The sequence below is a fragment of the Abramis brama genome (genome assembly GCF_963993115.1).
Source record: "Abramis brama genome assembly, chromosome: 1".
In the NCBI taxonomy this organism is placed as follows: Eukaryota; Metazoa; Chordata; class Actinopteri; order Cypriniformes; family Leuciscidae; genus Abramis; species Abramis brama.
The window spans coordinates 33160440-33180724 of NC_139963.1; the positions used below are offsets into that span (position 1 = coordinate 33160440).

The window sequence follows — 20285 nt, forward strand, 5'->3', positions numbered from 1 at the left end:
TAAACATTAAAAATTGTAATCCCAAACTTTTGAATGGTAGGAATCAACACAGGATTGTGGTATATTATAGACAGCGAAGGATAAATCCTTTTTGCCTTAAAAATTTGATCATATAAAGGCGTCATATTAAACAATATTAGCATACTTTGGATTTGGATGTGCCTTGTTGGCTTAACCTCTGTACACTGGCTGAGAAGGTGTTTTCTAGATTTTGGACATGAATTGCATTGTTTTATTGTTTTATTATGTTTCCTGGGGTGCACTTATAATGTTTGTATGCTTTTTTTACATCAAAATTTGTCATAATTTAGAAAATAAAAGGCATTTTTTCTACCCTGATTTTAGCCCTCTGGTTTGCACGCTCTGTTTGAAGGGGCGTGTCTGCTGTGAGACGTCAGTGTAAACGCCCACTGTGATTGGCTAACATCTTTGCATATGAAATAAATATTACATGTGGAACTCTCTCAAAAACTTTTAGCCCGTTTTTACTATTACAGCTCTCAAGGTTAACCAATCATGAAAAGTGTTGATTATAGCTTTATATTTAGATCTATAGCATTATATTAAGATCATGACATGAAAGGTTGCAGTGATGAGTATTGTAGGGTGACCATATTCCAGGACATGTCCGGCCGGGGTTTCGAGATCGCCCAAAATATCCGGGATACGGCTTTTGCTTTATCGTCGCCATTCATTTTGTTTACATGCACACCTTTTGATTCAGTAGGACTGAATTAATTCCGATTGGTGAATCTGAATGTAGTGTTTACATGAACGCTAAACAAGTGATCGGTTGATGTGCGTTTTACCATTGCTAAGAAAATTCCTGTGTTTTCGTCTCGATCGGGATCCGTGTGAAGCAGAATGCATGACCAGCAAAGCTGGCACGTACGTGTCAGTGTCAAATGATGTAATAATGTAAACATAATGAATGGTGACTGTAGAAAGCAAAAGCCGAATCCCGGGCATTTTGGGCGATCTCGAAATCCTGGCCAAACATGTCCTGGTTAAACAGGACGTATGGTCACCCTAGAGTATTGTAGCTGATAACAGACATGTTGAGCGCATGAATGCAGTGATCTCGTCATTGAAACTCGATTTCTGCACTCAAGAATGCTTTCATCATAACTAACAGTGCAAACACAACTAAGAGATTCGTTGATTATTAAGGGAGTTTTGGAGTGAGTCCAAAACTCAGTCACTGATAAACTTGCGCTGTTTGATTGACAGCTCCAGCGATTGTAAAAGGGAGCGTTCTTCGATTACTTTCTAAACAAAGACTATCTGACTGTATATCATATAAGAAATCACTGGTCACAGATCATATCAGGCATTAGAATTAACACAGTTAAGTCTGTTTGCAAAGCCTGCGCTGAAATTGCGACTGATTTACCAAAGAATACACAGTAAAATGTACCGAATACAAATAAATAATGCTCAACTGAGACATTTAGATGTTTGAAAATAAATAACCACTTTCCTGGAATTAGGATACTTTGACAGGTAATGTTATTTTTAGTCCATTTATCCTGTATCGCTCTTCTCTCCTCATCATCTCAATACGCCAGTGGGTGGGACCAAAGTTGCGATGATGAAGTAGGCATTGATTTTCTTCTGCAGAGGCGGTCTTTCACCATATGACCGTTCTCTGAGCTTGGTTACAATAAAAGCTGTTTTTAGAATAACAAGGAAGATTTCAGTTCTGAGACTTATTCTCATAGTATGTTGACCTCTTATATGTCAAAAGCTCAAGGAAATTTTGATTTCTCAATTCATGACCCCTAATTGGTTGCTGATGTGGTGAAGGCACTTAAAGGTTGACAGCTATACTTGCAGAGTGTGTTTGCTTTTGTTTGGCTAGCTTGGTGAGAAAGTGAGCAGACAGACAACATTTTCTGATGCCCAGCAGGCATTTTGTCTAATTGTCTGCCTCCACATTCTTTGTTTTTGCTGATACGTAGCCAGCAAATCTGCTGCTGTCCCGTTTATGACAAGCATTTCAGTGTGCATTTTAAAGCGGATTTTACAATAATGCCTAAACCTGACAAGTCTGTATAAGTGGATATTTGAAGTCTATTGCATGGTAATTTGTTAGACATTAGATATTTGTTTCTGCATGATAATTTGTAGGACATTAGATACATTAGTGCCCCTGTGAGTCGATTTAGTGACTTTGCATTATTAAAACCCTGATAGTGCCAGGAAATTAACTTTTTTTCATTTTGAGTCGGTACCCATAGTCAAGACGGGGAGGTGAGCAACCTTATCCTTCACATGAATAAATAATCTTCTCCTGTACAGCCTTATCACTGCTCAGTATGTCAATGTTCTGGAGAAAACACGGAGTGGAAATATCCCTGTTCTCTTTAGAGGTCTGGAAAGCAATCCAATGCTGTTTTTCCACTATGGGTTCAAACCTTTGTGTCTGAGGTCCATCTCAGATGGACATTGTTTTCCATACTAGATGTTTTCAAGTCAATAGTCCTGCACACCCACACACAGCTTATTCAAGTGGCCTTTAAAGTCAGCCTGTAATGGATTCATGAGACAAAATGTGGGCTTTATGTTGGGACTGAAATTAGAAATGTTTATAAATATGAACACAATATACTTGGTTGTATCATGATGTTCTAAACAGTTTTTGAATCAAATTAGACAGGACATTTTTAACTACATCCACTAAAATAGTTTTGGAGATAGTAAGAGTAGTATCTCATTACCAGCTCTGGTTCACATGTCCTGAAGAGATTTCACAGAGAAAGAGGATGTCTTATAGCCAGGGCATCTGCTAGCATCTTACCTGTGCAGAGTAATACCTGGGATCTACTCATTAAAAGCTTTGGAGGTAAGATGCTCATTAAAGGAAATTCACAGCCACCAAATCTCCCTGTGAGCTGCTGTAAGTGGAGTATCATAGCATTTGGCCTGTAATGAGTGAAGTAGTGATGAAGAGCTTGTAATTAAGCATCTGCTCAGGTGTGAGACCATTGTGTGCCTGTCTGCCCTCCTAATGCCACTATACTGTACCCAGAGACTAAAGTCTCAGTGGGAGAACTACAAAAGGTTCAGATCTTTTCAAGCTGTTGATGTTAGTAGTGGTTTTTTGGCATTTTGGATACCTGACTCTTTAAGATACCACAGAAAAGTAAAAAAAAAAAAGTCAAGTTATTTTCTTGTGTCGAGAATCTCAAGATCTTTAAACATGAATCATTATGCAGTTTTTAAAAACATTCTTGATTTGACTTGAAAACAGCTTATAAATCATACTAAATGAAAATGTAAAAATACAGAAAGTTTTCTGTGATGGGTAGGTTTAGGGTATGGGTATAAAAGAATTTATAAAAATCATTGTCTATGGAAAGTCCTCATAAAACATGAAAACCCAACGTGTGTCTGTGTGTAGGCCTATTTATCAATGCATTGCTAACCTTGCCTTTTTGATAAATAAGGCATTATTATATTGATCTCCAGCATTTCACTCTGTTGTCATTTTCTGTTTTATATATTTTTTTCACGTAACAAAACAGCTTCCCTGCATGTTAGTAATACTACAATAATAAACTGCTTCCCTGCATATTTAATTAAAATTAAAAAGGGGCTAAAAAAGGCAGTGATCATCAGACCAACTGCAAAAATGAGTAAAGACATTTTGAGATGATTTTAGGCAAAATAGTTAAATGTCCATAAATACAATCTCTTGTAATGTGACATACAGTGGAGAAAATAATTATTTGATCCCCTGCTGATTTTGTAAGTTTGCCCACTTACAAAGAAATGAAAGGTCAATAATTTTTATGGTAGGTTTATTTTAATGGATAGAGACAAAATATAAACCAAAAAATCCAGAAAAAAAACACATTATATATAGGTTACAAATTGATTTGCATTTCAGTGAGTGAAATAAGTATTTGATCCCCAAGCAAAACATAATTTAGTACTTTGTGGAGAAACCCTTGTTGGCAAGCACAGAGGTAAGACGTTTCTTGTAGTTGGTCACCAGGTTTGCACACATCTCAGGAGGGATTTACAGATCCTCTCTAAATCCTTAAAGGGATATTTCACCGCTGTAAAGATTAATGTGTATTTAAATTGGGTCATTTATGTAGTAGAAATGTGAAATTATTTTAGAAGTTGGTGCCTTCTAGACTGAGAAAAGCCAGAAAATGTATTTTTGGCTCATGTGAATGAAAGACTGAACAACTCCCAAAATGCACTTGCTTCGCTGCCCTACGAGGCCACTCCCAAGCCACACCTACCGGTTACAGAGGCCAGTATCGGAAGAAATGATACAACCAGGGACGTGCACAGGAATTTTGAGGGGCAGTTGCTCTGACCTGAAAAAAGGTCTTTATTAAAATATATATACACTAAGAAGTAAAACACTGAAATACAGCACTCAATCACCTTAACTACTACTAATAATTACACAGAAAAACATGACTTGAGACATATTATGGTCTTATTATTATTTATAAAGATTGCAAAACGTCAGAGATGACAGGTTTATGATATACAACTTTGTAAACAGTATACAGAATGTATTAACAATATGTTAAATGTCACCAAAATACACATGAGAAAAAGAGTTCCTCATATTATTGTTTGGTTTTTTTTTGTTTTTTTATTTTTTATTTTATTGTTTTAAATTTGAAAAGAAATAATATGGATTGAATTGACAGATGGGGAAAAACTCGCTTCTAATAAATAAAAATAAAAAAACGCTTAAATTTCGGGGGAAAATACAATCCTTTTTTAACCTTTTGGCTTCCCGTACAATCAGTTGTATGTATGGTAACCGTTTATATACTGTCTATGATGGTAACTGGGCAACTACGCATGATTTGTAGTATGATTGCATAAAGGGAACAGGAATTCCGGTAGGGAACAGAATCGACTGCTACACCGGTCGCGTGCAGCGCTGCAGCCACGTAAACAGAGTTTGCCCTTCCCCTACTGACTTTCACTTTCGGTGCCCGAATGGAAGTGAATGAGGCTTTGTGATTTTATTTATTTATTTATTTATTTATTTTTAAATCTAGGCCTACGTGAAATTCTGCATCCATAGTACGATTTTATTTTATTTTTCCTCGGAAGGGCAACGTGAGTCGAGAAGGGCATATGGGCAACCGGGCAACCAGTGCACGTCCCTGGATACAACTATTAGTTGACTCAAAACTGAAAAGATGCTGTTTTATCGTGAGATCCCACCTCCTATGGGCGGGTTGAAAACATGTGGAACGAGCTCCTACTACTGGCTGTAGTCTCTCGCCTCTAGACAAAAAAGCCTCCTATGACGCAAAATGACGATTTTTGCGTCATCGTAGGTTTTATTCCAGACACACAACAGAAATCTCTCGTCTCAGGGGGACATGAGGGAGGGAAGCATGGTCATTTGAAAATACTACAGGGTTTTGATACAAAGCTTAATGCTAATCAGTGAAGTATCCCTTTAAGGTTTCTTGGTTGTCACTTTGCAACTCGAAGTTCAGCTCCCTCCACAGATGTTCTATAGGATTAACGTCTGGAGACTGGCTAGACAACTCCATGACCTTAATGTGCTTCTTCTTGAGCCACTCCTTTGTTGCCTTGGTGGTATGTTTTGGGTCATTGTCATGCTGGAAGACCCATCCACGACCCATCTTCAGTGTTCTGGCTGAGGGAAGGAGGTTCTCGTCCAAGACTTGATGGTACAATAACACATTGTAACACAAAAAGTTGTGAAATTCAGCACACAAATAGAGGACAGACTCAACATTAACCACAGTATTAACACATGTTACAATGTAACACAACTTTTTACCATACAGTTCTATGGGCTGCCATAGACTCAAGAGCTGAGGAAGAAGAAGAAGAAGAAGGAATAATAAGAACACTAAAGGATATAATAGGTTCCTACTTCCTTCACAGCTTCTGTGCTTGGCCCCTAATAAAAGATCATGCTAAACTACTAATGCCAAGGTTTTTATTTTAGGAATTTCAGTCTCTGGACAGTTACATAACTAGTTTGGCCACAAAAAAAAATCTTATTCAAAAACTGGATTTTGTGCATAATAGAAAAGCTATATTAAAGTCATTAGCTATATTATACCTATAGCAGCTTGGATATTTTTCTAACATAACAGCTGAATAAGGAAAAATGTGCGCACATCACTATTGACGCCTTGCTCCGTGGCAAACATCTGGATTTGAATAAAACCAATTTGTGCTGGACAATGAATATTTCAGTTTCTAACAGACAGCGTTAAAAGAAAATCTGCATGGAAAGCTGATGGACTCATAGCAATTTATTTCTGTAGTACCAGCTTTCCCCTGCCTGCACTCACCCCCCACTTACAACCCAAAGATTGGATCTGTGTGAATTGAATTGAGTTGGTCTGCTGAAATATGATGCATTACGTTGCCTGTCTGCTCTACTGTTGCCACGGCAACGGGCATCACATTGGTTGGCCTAACTGCACACACATTCTGCGGTAATGAGCAGTTGGCAAGATGCCAGGGCAACATCCAACCAACCTCAGTCCTGGCTGTTTCTTTTTCCAGCGTTTCCTGCTCATAATTCACAGATTCGCTCTGCATATTTCACCATGAAAGCGTGCTCACATCAGGATCCAGTGATGCACTCTCTAGTCACCTTTTTGTCTGTATTAATTACTGTCACCCATGGCTCACTTTAGGATCAGTCAGTAGGGGGACATACCTGACTTGATTTATTATTCCTGCAGTGTTTTTGGATCCTTCACCATTGTTGAACCATGAATTAGTTTAGATCCTTTCAAACAATTTTAATTCCGTCATAATTTACTCCTGTATGACTTTCTTCTGTGGAATACAAAAGAACATATATATTTTTAAATGTCAATAAAATCCCAATGCAATGTTGTTTTGGACCCCGTTCACTTCCATTGTATGGACAAAAAAAAATGTAAACACTGTACACTATTTTATTTTGTGTTCCTCAAAAGAAAACAAGCCATGCTGGTGTGAAACTGTCCACTTAAGACCTCTTTACTTGACAGATAAACGACTTATCTAAAATCAAAATCATGTTTACTGCGGCAGCTTGATGATTGAATCGAACTGAATCCAAATGAATAGTTAACTGTAGCTTTTTGGCTTTTTCTGGAATCCCAGTAATGTTGATGCTAATCAAGTCAATTAACATGTCAAGAGTTTTCTGTGCTCCTCCTCCTTGCATGCCGGACAGTGTTTCTCATGGAAGCCTGCCCTGTGGTGAAGAGTCTTTTGTTATACTAAATAAAAACACATGGTATTCAGGACCTGGGGCTGTGAGGAGACCCATTTGCTACCTGACACCCTGCCAAGCACATGCATGGCTCTGTATAATGCACACGCTCTGCTGCATAAATAAAGATAATAAAAAATCTAATAAAAGATTCATAGGAGGCAAAGCCAAACACATTATCAGACATGCATACATTTTTAAAGTTTGTAGATGGGGTAAATCTTCAACAAATGGATGTATTTTATCTATAGAAACTTTTAAAAGAGATAAACCTACAGTTTTTTTTTTTTACAGAAAAAAACTATAAAACTAACTAAATTGGTTAACTAACTTACTGTAGTACAGTGAAATTTTTTAAAATAGTTTAACATTGCATTATATTTCATTTTACTGTAAAATACTGTCAAATTTAGGATTTTTGCAAGTAAAAACTATGAATTGCTAAATAATTTATGGCCCTAAACAGGAAAAGAACATTCTCAGATGTCATTGCACCTCACATATGATTAGATTTTGTATAAATTATTTGTTTTCTTCTCTATGTTTCTTGTGTCTTGACCCTGTGCACCGTCTATATAGTATTGGCCATGTTTTATAGACGTATGAACTCTGATTCATTATGTGGCTTTATATTATTATGGTGGTTATCAGTACAATTTAAGGTAGAAAGCAGATTTGGGTCAAGTAGATTGGTATAATAACATTACATCACTTAATGGAATAAATAGTTGTAAAATACATCGGGATCAGTGTTATTTCATATTACCTGAAATATTGTCACCTTATTTTTTTATTTTTTGAGAGAGAGTGTCATCATTATGGCCTCCAATGAGCTCCACTCATCTCTCCAGTCTTTGGCCTTGTATATTTCCTTTTTGTCAGTTCTCCCCATGCAGTACATATATTTAGAATACATATATTCATAGTAGATCTAGTAAATCTCAAGCAGATGGTCAGCACAAAGTTGTGAAAGTCAGGTAAAAAGATTTGTTTCAAATAGCATGCGGTTATTTCAGTAAAATACTGTAACGCATATGGCTACATGCAGTTGTCAGACACATTCCGGCTAGTTGCTCTTGCAGTTAAGTTAGTCAGTCTTCCGGCTATAAAGGCCAGTTTAGACCAGCATGAATTTAAAGCTGTTCCGTGGCTGGTCTGATATGAGGAAGTGTTGCTGGTTAAGCTAGTTTAAGACCATCTTTGGAATGCTGTGTTAATCTTTGGAATGCCAGCATCCTTAACACAAATATATGCTGTTGGACGAAACCTTTTTTATTTTGAAATTGTGTCACGTCACATGAACACAAGTACATAGGTTGTACCTGGTACAACTTCTTGTTATGGAGAAATGGGGTGAATAGTCAGGACACTTCCTTTCTGTTGAGTTTTATTTCATTTACTTTATTTTGATTCCATTTCATTTCATTTTCCAGGTTGTAAAGTACCTAATTCTTTCTACATATTGTTGTTCATTCATTATCAACTACTAGCTGCTGCTATAGGGGGCAAAAACTATTTATGGGCAGTGGAGGGGGGTTTACAGGGCTATAAGGGAGCAGGTCAAAGTTTCTATTTAGTCAACATGGTCATGGTACGATTTCATTCAAAAACCTATTTTGTGTTATTACCGACCTTCACTGCACTGCACAGGGAGAGCTGTTCCTACCCCTGCCCACAGAAACGCCCCCCGTGAGACGGAACAATGCAGGCCACAAGGGTGTCCATCTACGCTATGGATATTATTTGAACCAAGCCAGATCAGATTAGCAAAACTACAATAGCAAAGAATTCATCTTTACGCATGGAAATTGTTTCCATGAAAGACGTGATGTTTCTCAAATCTTGAATTTTATTATTATGCTTCGGGGTTCCAGGACTTACTTTTAGTTAAAGTGACATCTTTGAAGCATGTATGACATTTACTTTTAAAATGTATTTCTGTACTTTTTTCCACACAGAAGACTGCAAAGCACAGTGTGAGACGCCTAGTAGATTTAACATGTCTAAACTCAAATGCATGCCTTGTGGATGAAACACATTACACAGGTGTGAATTATTGAGATGAGGGCGGGATGGGCACATGCAAATAAGTCTCATTTGGACCAGAGCAAAGTTTCTGAATGGAGCTCTAGCAGCTCTAGTATAGGTGAAAATGCCTCTATCTAAAATATATACTGCATGCATACATGAATGACAATAAGATCGCTCTTCTGAGCATCATTTGCATCTTTATATTGCTTTTACGTGACTGGAGTGGGTCTAAAACAAGTCAAGCTGTGAAGACCGAGATCACCACAAATAAATGGGTAAATGTTAAAGCATGGAGCTCCATAAATATATTTTGCTGTGTTAATCAAAATGGTCAGGTTTAAAATGTTTGTTTTAACATACAATCTTTAATATGTTGCTAACATGAGAAACATTTCTCTCATAGAACATCTTAAGTCTTCTGGAAGTTAACTGTTTTGTATTATTGATAGTACCATGTACCATGATATTAAGATCTGATACCATCACTTCATACAACAGTATTTTATTGTAATGGATGGATACAAATATTTGCTGATTATATATTTTGTGCTATTTTATACAGTCAGCACCTTTCTTTTGAGTTTATATAATATAATAAAATATAATATAATATATAATGAAGAAAATAATACTTTTATTCGGCAAGGACGCAATACATAGATCCAAAGTTTTTTTTTTTCAAATAAATGCTGTTCTTTTGAACTTCTGAAAACCATGTATCACGATTTCTTTTCCACAAAAATATTAAGCAGCACAACTGTTTTCAACATTGATAATAATAATACTTGTGCACCAAATTAGCATATTATAATGATTTCTGAAGTATCATCTGACACTGAAGACTGGAGTAATGATTTTAAATATTCAGCTTTGCATCACAGTCTAAATTACATTTTAAAATATATTAACATGCAAAACAGTTATTTTAAATTGTAATATTTCGCCATATTACTGTTTACAGTATTTGTGATCAAATAAATGCAGCCATGGTGAGCATAAGATACTTTTCTCATAAACATTTAAAAAATCTTGTTTTGTTATATTTCAAAATAAAGGGTGCTGACTGTTTCCATAAATTAGCACAACAGAGCAAAAATGGTCTCTTTAGGTTTAATAGTTGATGAGGCAGTAGTGTGTATTAACATTTATAAATGACAGTGTGCATGGCTTTGTGAAAATGATAAATGCCTTGCAGAATAGTGGTCTGATAAATCGAGCCTGGAAGCACGGTGGTGCAGGCTGACCTGCGAACGGTCGGACAGGTAATTGGTTGGATCAGGGTGTAATTCAGCTCCAACAAATCCCTTTCACAGCTGGCACCCTGTCTGAGACAGTCACTCTAGGGGGATGGGTGAGAGACAGATAGAGATTGAATACAATGATGAGGTAGTGGAGGAATTAGGCAAGAGCAAATGAAACATACTGCCCTTGTTGGTGAGATTCTTGGTACATCTGGGGACCAGTGAATAAGGAGGATTAGGGGGACAGAGAGGTAAAGACGAAAGAAGGGGACAGCTAACCAAAATAAAGTCAAATACTGTGAGTGACATGCAAAGTTTGTCCTATCACGGCATGAGCGTAGTTTTGCTAATTTTGACAAGCTACAAGTTTTGATGATTGAAATGTGTATATTTTGACCATTTTGAAATATAACACCAGCGTAACAGAGCTCACTATTGAGTTTGGAAAGCGAGTCTCTGAAAGCCAAAGCCAGCCATGTATTTGTCATGCAAAGCTGTTCCCCTCCTCCTGCCCTGTCTGCCCGAGCACAATGCATCTGCCCGCGTTCCCAGGCTCCACTTGCACTCATCGGTCTGGGAGGGGGAAGAGCAGCCCACTGGCCTGACCAAACTGACCCTTGTCCTACTGCAGCTAACTCACTCACAAGCAGCTGGCCTCGGACCTCCGCTGATCATCAATATTCATGCCTCATACAAAATTCATTCTCAATATCACAGACGCCGAGGCCTGAGCTGTCCCGAGCACTGTGCGCTGTTACTTTCTTGTTTTATTTTAGGACATTTGTGACAAAACAGACTTGTTAAAGAAGAAATATGTCTTACATAATATTTGGAATGATTATGAAAGGCTAAAAATGCTAATTATTCTGTGATTTCATACAAACAGTTGTTGACATAGTTTAGCAACAACGTCATGCAAAATATCTTTGCATTGTACATCTGAACTCAATGGAATGTGGTTCTACCTGCTCATGTATTTTTAGTATACTATTTTTGTGTCAAATAAAATTAGGTAAATTATGGGACCTGACGGATATACATCTGACTATAGCGATCAAGTTTATAAATTTAAACCAGGTTGTTATCCGCTTGAAACAGTTTCAATCGGTAGCTACTTCTGTGCATTTCCTGCCTAGTGAGGCAGAATGAGTGCCTTCAAAAGGACAGCGTAGCCGAGCCATTTTCATCCCGTGTGCCACTGCTTTGTCTTCAAAGTGAAAACGCAGGCAAATTCCAGACTAAAAGCTGGTCTGTATCTATATTGTTGTAGATTTATTTAGGTTTTTCCCAGTCTGCACTTGGTTGGCATTTTTGTCTTGTGATGAAAGAGTTGTGTATTTCATGGTGAGGGTATTCACTGTCAACAAACATCTGAAAAAGAATGAGGAATCGATTTTGTCTAGTTAGTTTCCGACTGCAACGTTTTCATAATACTTTGATGGCATTATCAGCACATCAAACTACTACAAACTGTATTTTTATAATCAAATAAACAAATTTTAAATAGCCTATGGAATCCATGAGAACACAATATTATTTTAAAATTCAGTCTGATAAATATGGCCCCTAAATGGGTTAGATTTAATAAAGTGAAACAGCCCTGTTTGAGATGAAATCAAATGCTATTTGACTTTTTGATGGCATCTGTGTGACATTAGGAAATCGTTCACATTGTCAAATCATTACAATTTACCTAATGTAGGCCTATATTATTTGATTTCACATTTTACTTGCACATCGCATTATTTTTGACCCTGTTGTCATACAAATTTATGTTGTTTAAACAGTGTTGGTTTCTTAAACTCTGACTGTATAATTGTCATTTTTGTTCCTATCTGTTTGGATTAGATAATGATATATCATTCTTGTTTATTTGTCTATTTCTGTTATGAATTATGTTGTCATTCTCGCTATAACCCAATTACTTATACATTTCCCTCCAATATTTGACTTTATATCACGTTGGGAAAAACACATATTGCAAAGCCATTGTGACAGTCCTGGTTGACCTGGCTGTGTTTCAAAACCTAGCGAGCTGCCTACCTAGACAGCATCTTTGGGCATTGAAATCAGTTCAGCTTACGCATCACTCTTCATAACTGTTTTAGAACGATGCTTACAATTTCCTACGATGTCCAAAAATACTGCATGCGCTCTTGAATCGCAAAAATGCACTATAGTAGGCAGCTCGGTAGGTTTTGAAGCACAGCCTGAATGTGGCCACCATTTTGGAGGTGAGTGTGTAGAGTTGGAGGAAGTGCTCTGAGAGCAGCGCTTGAGCTCTTCCTGCAGTTACGGGGATGAATGCATGAATGCGAGAGAAGAAAATGGCGATCGAGCAGGACAAATGTTTCCCCTCCTAGACTCTGCAAATGTGTTGATTTTCTACAGCCTTATTATTTGCTTTCATTTCATCTCTGCTGCACTTTAAACTACAAGAGGTGAGTTTTTCGAGCCGTTCGTGTGTGTGTTTTTGTGGTTTCCACCTTGTAAGCAAGCATACGTTTATCCACCGTATCTGCGATATATAAGCTGAGCTCAGCACTGGAAATACACGGTTAAATGTTTTACTGTTGTTTGCGTTTGCATGATAGTTACACATTTTAATTGTTTAACAAACAATAGTGTCTACTGTCTGCATGATGTCTATAAAGCACAAATGCATCTCTGTTGTAGATTTCTTGAACATTGATCTCCTGCTTTCACATAATGGCATCGAAGTGACATTGCAGTCGGCGTGTTTACAAATATAAAAGTCGAGTTAATTAATGTACTATATTTAAATATCAGGTTTCGTGCGTTCTGAAACTCTTTACTGTAGTGTATTTTGGAACGATGTTTTGATTAAATTTGGATGTTTAATTCGACGTCCTGCAACTTTTCTCTACGTCTACTTGAGTTGGTAACGTAGCTAACGTTACATGGAGCATTCGCTCGATAATAAAGCAACAACGAACGTTACGATAAAATACGGTAATGTAACACTTCAGGTGTTGTGAGCAATTACAAACCATTTTTGATTCGTTGAGCAGTTAAATGAGAGAGCCGTTAGTAGCCAGCTGGTTTGTTAGCATTCTTAGCTCAGCTGCTGAATTGCGCACATCGAGTAAAATGGTCTTTAATAACTGGATAACCGCTAGCTTTCATTTTAACCGATTTATTCGCTTTAATAACATAATGCAGAGGCCAGCGTTAAATGCTATGTGTTTATTTTGTCTTTAGCTTTTAAAGTACGCAGTCACGGCAGCTAATTCAGAGGGAAAATGTCAGAGAAAAAGCAGGGTTTCCTTTTCCCAACCCAGAATGAAGGACATACAGACGTCCTGAAGTCGCTCTTTGAGAGAAAAAGTTGTTTAGAAACGTGTTGAGAGTGTTATATTGTAATGTTTTTGAGGGCAGGTCAAGGTTGCTGCTGTTAGCATCAGCAGTAGCAGCTGAAGCCAGAGGTGGGGGAGGAGGAGGAGGAGGTGTCCCTGCTTTTAACCGTCTGGATAAAGTATAGCAAATGTTGAACTTTATAATTGTTGTTTTTAAGAAATATATTCGTATTATTTCAGCTCAAAGGTTAGCTAATGAATGTACACTTTAAAAAAATTATATGATCAATAAGTTGACAACATATGTTTTTAACATTGCATTAACTCATCATAAGCAATTTTCAACTTTTTAAAAAAAGTTATATAATATTCAACTAATATTGTAAGTCAGTTTAATGTAATTTATGCTAAAATGACTTAAACATCCAAGTTGAAATTTAAGGCAGCACCTTTTTTTTTTCAACAGTGTAGGCTGGTCTTCATGCATATAATGGTGCTGACTACTGTGACTTACAATCAGAAGTGTGTCCATCCATCTTTTCCTCATTTTCCTGTTATGCAACTATGGAGAGAGGCATAATGAGTTGATTTTGCTTTCACATTGCAGTGTATGTTGTGACGGGATGTTTGTGGTTGCCATCAGATAAGTCACCCAACTATGTGAAACTGAGATCTTTTGGGGGGGGCTGAGTTCTAGATCTATTCCATTTTAGATTGACTGTTTCTAGGCTGTATAGTGCCAAAGCATTGCCTTGTTGTCATTGCACACTTCAGTGTCATTCACACAATACGTAGTCTTATGTACAAGAATGGAAGGTGCCATTTGCATTCACCTCTTTTAAGTTAAATATATCAAGCTTAGCTAAATAATTCAATTCCACTCTGATTCTGTCAGATTTATGCTTATGCAATAACTATTGGTTTAGTCAGCATCATTTATGAACTAGAGAATGAAAAGTGGATGTCAGTTTATTAGTTTAACAGCTCTGTTTTATTTCCTTATTAGAGAACTGGATGCTATTGCCACCAAAGACATTGAGGAGAAGCAACACAGGTCAGTAAGTATTTGTAGTCATTTTCAGTAATGTAGATGGGTGCTTGGTTTTTCTGAAGCTTGGTCCTTCTGGGCTTTTCCTATTCATTCCTATGCTGGGCAGCACTAACAAAGCCGGGTCAAAGCAGCTGCTGCTGGTGTAAGCAAATGCAGTTCCGTTTGAATTAAAGGGGTTCCCAGTGCTGAGTAAGCTTTGCTTTTTTTAAATGTTCAACAAAAACAGTGTTTGTGTAGCTCTTTGTGACGCTACTGTATTTCAGTCATGAGTCACAAAACCCTTACCTGCACTGTTTATATCTGCCTGAGTTTGTTTTAAAGTTCATATGTACCAGATAAAAACTACTGATCAAGACATCAGTAACACTTTCAGTTTTATTTGTTTTCGTTTTGTTGTGATGCCGATAAGCATCAGTATATTGCTTAACCGGTTTGTTTTTAACTTCAAGTTAATCATAGACAGGTTTTGAGTTTTTCTTATCAGGGAAATGAACATTGCCCCTGTATGGTCATAACCACGTCCACACCTAACAATGCCAGGGACTAGATTATAACACGTTTGCTTTCACTGAGTTTGATGGCATATCGTTGTATATTTCTAGCATTTAGGCCTAAACTATTCATGTCATTGTTTCATGATTATTTCACAATGTGCTTTTCATCTGTTGATGCATAATGAGAAAAGTGTCATTTAGATCATCTTAGTGACTTAGATCTAGGGCTGCATGATGTGGGTAAAAAATCGAATTGCTTTCTGATAAAGATTGCGATAAAAAAAAAAAATATAAAAAAAATTGCAGGTTTGCTGTGCTTGTTTGTAGGGCTGCACAACTTGGCCAAAAGTTTGATTTTTATATAATAATTATTATTATGCAATACGCATACTAAATAGAAATAGTAAACAAAATAAGATTGTATTACTGTAATATTTCACTGTAAAATGGAAAATTTACAGTACAACTTTAAAACAACAATACTATTACTAATAGCTGTCTTAATTTCTTTTTCATATGTTAAACAATCAAGCTTTTATTTTGGTGCAGGGAGCCCTTAAAAGGAAAGTTCATCCATTTACTCACCCTCATGCCATTCCAAACCCGTAAGACTTTCGTTCATCTTCGGGAACACAAAAGAAAATATTTTAATCAAATCTGAGCTAGTTCTGTACTCTCCATTGACAGCTACACAAATACCACTTTGACACTTTAAAAAGGTCATAAAGAGATCGTAAAACTAATCCATATGAATTGAGTGATTTAGTCCAAATTTTCAGAAGAGACACGATCGCTTTATATGATTTACAGATTGAATTTAGGCTTTTATTCACATAAACATTGATCAGTGAACATAAACAGAAGCTCAACCAGAACCTGCTTGACTTGCGAGAACAAACCTCATTGGTTATTGCGGAAGCTCAAACGTACTGCGTAACACATGAGAATGAACCTCATTGGTTCTTGAAGCTCAAACGTGCTGCGTAAGTATTACACTTATGACGTTTCAGGAAATGCCTTATATGGATATAATAACATGTAAATAGAGACTTTTTGACTGATGAAACATGAAGACAAAGACATGATAGCGAAAATATGCTGTGTTCATCAAGCTATCTCAAGTATTTTCATAAGAATGATGTATGTCTTTAAAGGGGTAGTTCACCCCAAAAGGAAAATTAGCCCATGATTTACTCACCCTCATGTCATCCTAGGTGTATATGACATTCTTCTTTCAGACGAATACAATCAGTTATATTAAAAAATGTCCTGGCTCTTCCAAGCTTTATAATGGCTGGAGCACAAAAAAGTGCATCCATCCATGATAAAAGTGCTCCACTTTTACTCCAGGGGGTTAATAAAGGCCTTCTGAAGTGAAGCCATGTGTTTGTGTAAGGAAAATACTCATATTTAAAACTATAATCACTAGCTTCCACCAGACGGCCATACGCATCGATTTATTTGGAGTATTGTGGAGTATTTTTTTTATCATGTATGGATGCACTATTTGGGGTTTAAAATTTTTTTCGTCTGAAAGAAGAATGTCATGTACACCTAGGAGGACTTGAGGGTGAGTAAATCATTGGATAATTGTCATTTTTGGGTGAACTAACCCTTTAATGCAATGCTAATCAACATAGCCTGTATAATAGAATTTAATAAAATAATATATTCTCACTCTATTAAGAAGCAACATGAAACCACAGAAGTAATTTCAAACACGACTGACATGTATTGTGATTTTGGAATAAAAAATATTAAACTCATAAAGTGTTTGACGGCATGCTAAGCAAACATACTAGCTTTCCCTGTTGTCAAGAACAATTGATTTATTACTAATTTTGAAAAGTAAGTCCAGGTAAGGTAATTTTAATGTTTTCATTTGAATCATTTCATAACTGAAAGCAAAGAAGGGTTAAGTGAGAGGTCCGGTAAAAAAACAGAGATGTAGGCCTACAACAATATGAATAAAAAAAGTGCCAAAAAATAAAATAAATAAGGGGGGTATTTTTAACATGTTAAATGAAATGCTCTTTTTTTTTTTTTTTTACGTTCTACCAAAAATGTGCTGGGAGCCCACTGTTGCTATAGTAACGAACTACACTTTTACATGCATCTGATTGACAGATAAATCATGCAATCTTATTTCACTGTTATTGAGGTTTTTTCAGCTTTGTACAAAGTTTGCTTCGTACATTTAGTTTAACTGTATTGTTAAAAGAGGGAGAGCTTTACAATAACTACATCCATGTTATGAGCCGTGATTGAATGTCAAAGCGCGGTTTGAAGACCCCGCCCCCCAGCCGAATTGGCCGTTTTGGCTCCACCACAGTTTGAAAAGTGCCTGTCAAATGTCAGCTCGCCCTGTTGCTCCGTCAGCACCTTTGTCAAAGTACTCTGTACTTTTGGTGAAAAATAAATGTAGCGAAGTTGAATACTTCATTTTTATTCTACTCAAGTAAAAGGTAAAAGTACCACAATTTAATTATGCTCAAGAAAGTAGAAAAAATCTACTCAAGTACTGTAACGAAAGTATTTGTAATTAGTTACTTTCCACCTCTGGTTTTCTCCCTCAACGAAACTTAAAGGAAGCATATGTCTCAAAATCATTTTGCTATGATAAGTGTCATTTCGGCTCATGAATGCAGTGAAGGACAGCTGTCTTTCCTCATTCTAGTGTTTGGATTTCATATGATTTCTCAATTTTCATCTAAAGCCCCTTTCACACAGCGCTTTGAACCCGGGAAATTGCCGGCAAATTGCCAGAGCGCCTTCTGTGTGAACGCAAACTCGACCCGGGATTTATGCCGGGATCGATGCCGTGTTGGGGACCTAGTAACATTGCCGTGTTCAGTCCCGGAACGCGCGCTGTGTGAACAAAAGCCGTAATAATGCCGTGTCGTAGTGATGACGCTGAAGCCGGGATCGTTCGCCAGCTGTGAAACGGTACGTAATGCGCAAGTTTATGATCGAATCAGAGAAAAAAATGCACAAGCGTAGTTTCTTATGCGAGAGAGAGAGAGATCGCAGCTCATAAGCAAACTTAAGACGCTGCTAAGATTACAAGTCACATCGATATCACGTGTCTTAAGTAATTTCAAACTTGTTAACACGCTCCCCAGCGCCACCCCCAGGCATTTGATTATAACTGAGTTAGTGCTTGGGATTTATCATGGATTCACTGCATTTACGGCCAGAAAAGCAACGTAGTAAAATTCGAATAGTATTTTATTTTTCGATTAATAATTACAGATCGAATATTCGACTATTCGTGTACACCCCTACTTTGAATCAGCATGAGGGTGAGTAAATGACAGAATTTAAATTTTTTAGTGAACTAACACTTTAAAGCTTCTCTAGTTGACAATAGCCGGTTTATAAGTGGTTGTCATTAGAAGTTTGTTAAGGTGGTTTGTGCATGTTGTGTTCACAAATGCACACAATAAACAGCCCAAACTCAAGAGCAGATGAGTTTGTGTGGAGCAGCAAATACTGCAAACTGAGCCGCTCAAGACACTGAAAACAATGGATTGTGAGCTGCTCGCGTGTAAATGCTGCGCTTCACACTGAAACATGCAGTGCAATTATTTATTTAAATAAATTGCAGCCTTTGCAGTTTAAAAATTGAATTGTACCATTATCGCTATTTCGATAGATTTTTGCAGCCTTACTCATATCAACAATGTTACAATTACGTGATGCATTTATTTCTTTAAGGTCTTGCGGTGAAGTTGTATGTGCTGGTAGGATTTTGACTGGTCATCTTTTAGCTGAGCTTATGTCGGCGCTTCATAAACAGATGCCCCTGTCTTTGTGTTTGTGTATGGGAGGATTCTGTTGTTGAGATGGCCATCTGGTTAAACACTTTAAGGAGAAGAGGTTGGGGGAGGGGCAGGGCTGTGTGGCTGGAAGTGGCTATATTCTACTTTTCCCATCAGATACTTGTTTGGCCCTCTCACGTATTTATGTGATGCTGTAGGCTTATTTTATGAGCTTGAAGGATGTTGAAACAGGAGGCAGTGTAACTCTACCCCCTACTGTTGGTAACTGCTCTTCTTACCAGGCTGAAGTCACAATTGTTATCTCTTTGAGTGTCAGTCGTTTTAGCTGTCACTTGATATGAGCTATACCAATTCATTAATTGTTTTTGTTGACTTTCTCAGCTTTTCAGTGCTGTAGTTCAAATTTGTACCAAGATAGTGATTACTCTGTGACTTACAGGTGGAAGTGTCCATCCATTTTTTTTCCTCATTTTACCACTATGTAACTATAGAGAGAGGATGTGGTTAAATTTTGTACAAAGAGCAAGAGTGGTTTTGTCATTTGTTTCATATTTAATTTTTTTTTTTTTCAATGACCTAGTGGCTAAAGTCATTGTGAAATCAAGATTGTTCCGTTTTATTTTTTTAAAACGCATATTGCTGATTTTTTTTGTGAATGATTGCGGGGACAGGGTTCGGCTGGAGGAATCTATCGGTCACATTTCTTTTAATTTACTTTCAGACTCAAAATACAAGTGTAGGCAGGTGTACAAAAACATACAAAAAGAACTTGCTGTTAATTGGCACTTCCTGCAGACTGGGCATCTAATAGGCTACATGCTTTCACCTTTCATGTCATACACGTACCGAGTTGAAGTGTCAAATTAACAATCGATTAATCATTAACCTTAACCTCTCAAATCCAAAGCTGGGCGCTACTAAGTTATCACGTTACTTAACAACCACTTGTTTAACCAACACAAAATTGGTGTCATTTTAAAGCTTAGAAGCTTGACTTTACAGTAAATATAGGGAATATGACCATCACTTAACAAGTGCTTTTGATTTTGCTCACATATTACAAATGCTCTATTTTCATAGCGTGGAAAAATAACAAAAAATGTGATCTGTAAAATAATAGTACATA

At 37.0% G+C, this 20285-nt stretch overlaps 1 protein-coding gene across 3 annotated transcripts in view; it reads left to right on the plus strand.

Annotated features, from left to right (window-relative positions):
- Positions 1-12785: 12785 nt before the first annotated feature.
- The window catches only part of LOC311083260 (trinucleotide repeat-containing gene 6A protein-like), a 40566-nt gene continuing 33066 nt past the window's right edge, over positions 12786-20285 (plus strand). For 2 of the 3 annotated variants that reach the window (XM_084114673.1, XM_084114676.1), the window contains exons 1-2: positions 12786-12956; positions 14839-14886. The gene's annotated coding sequence lies outside the window, so the exon portion shown is untranslated. Of the gene's footprint in view, positions 12957-14838; positions 14891-20285 lie in introns of all 3 variants that reach the window. The other variant, XM_084114674.1, reaches the window with a different exon arrangement.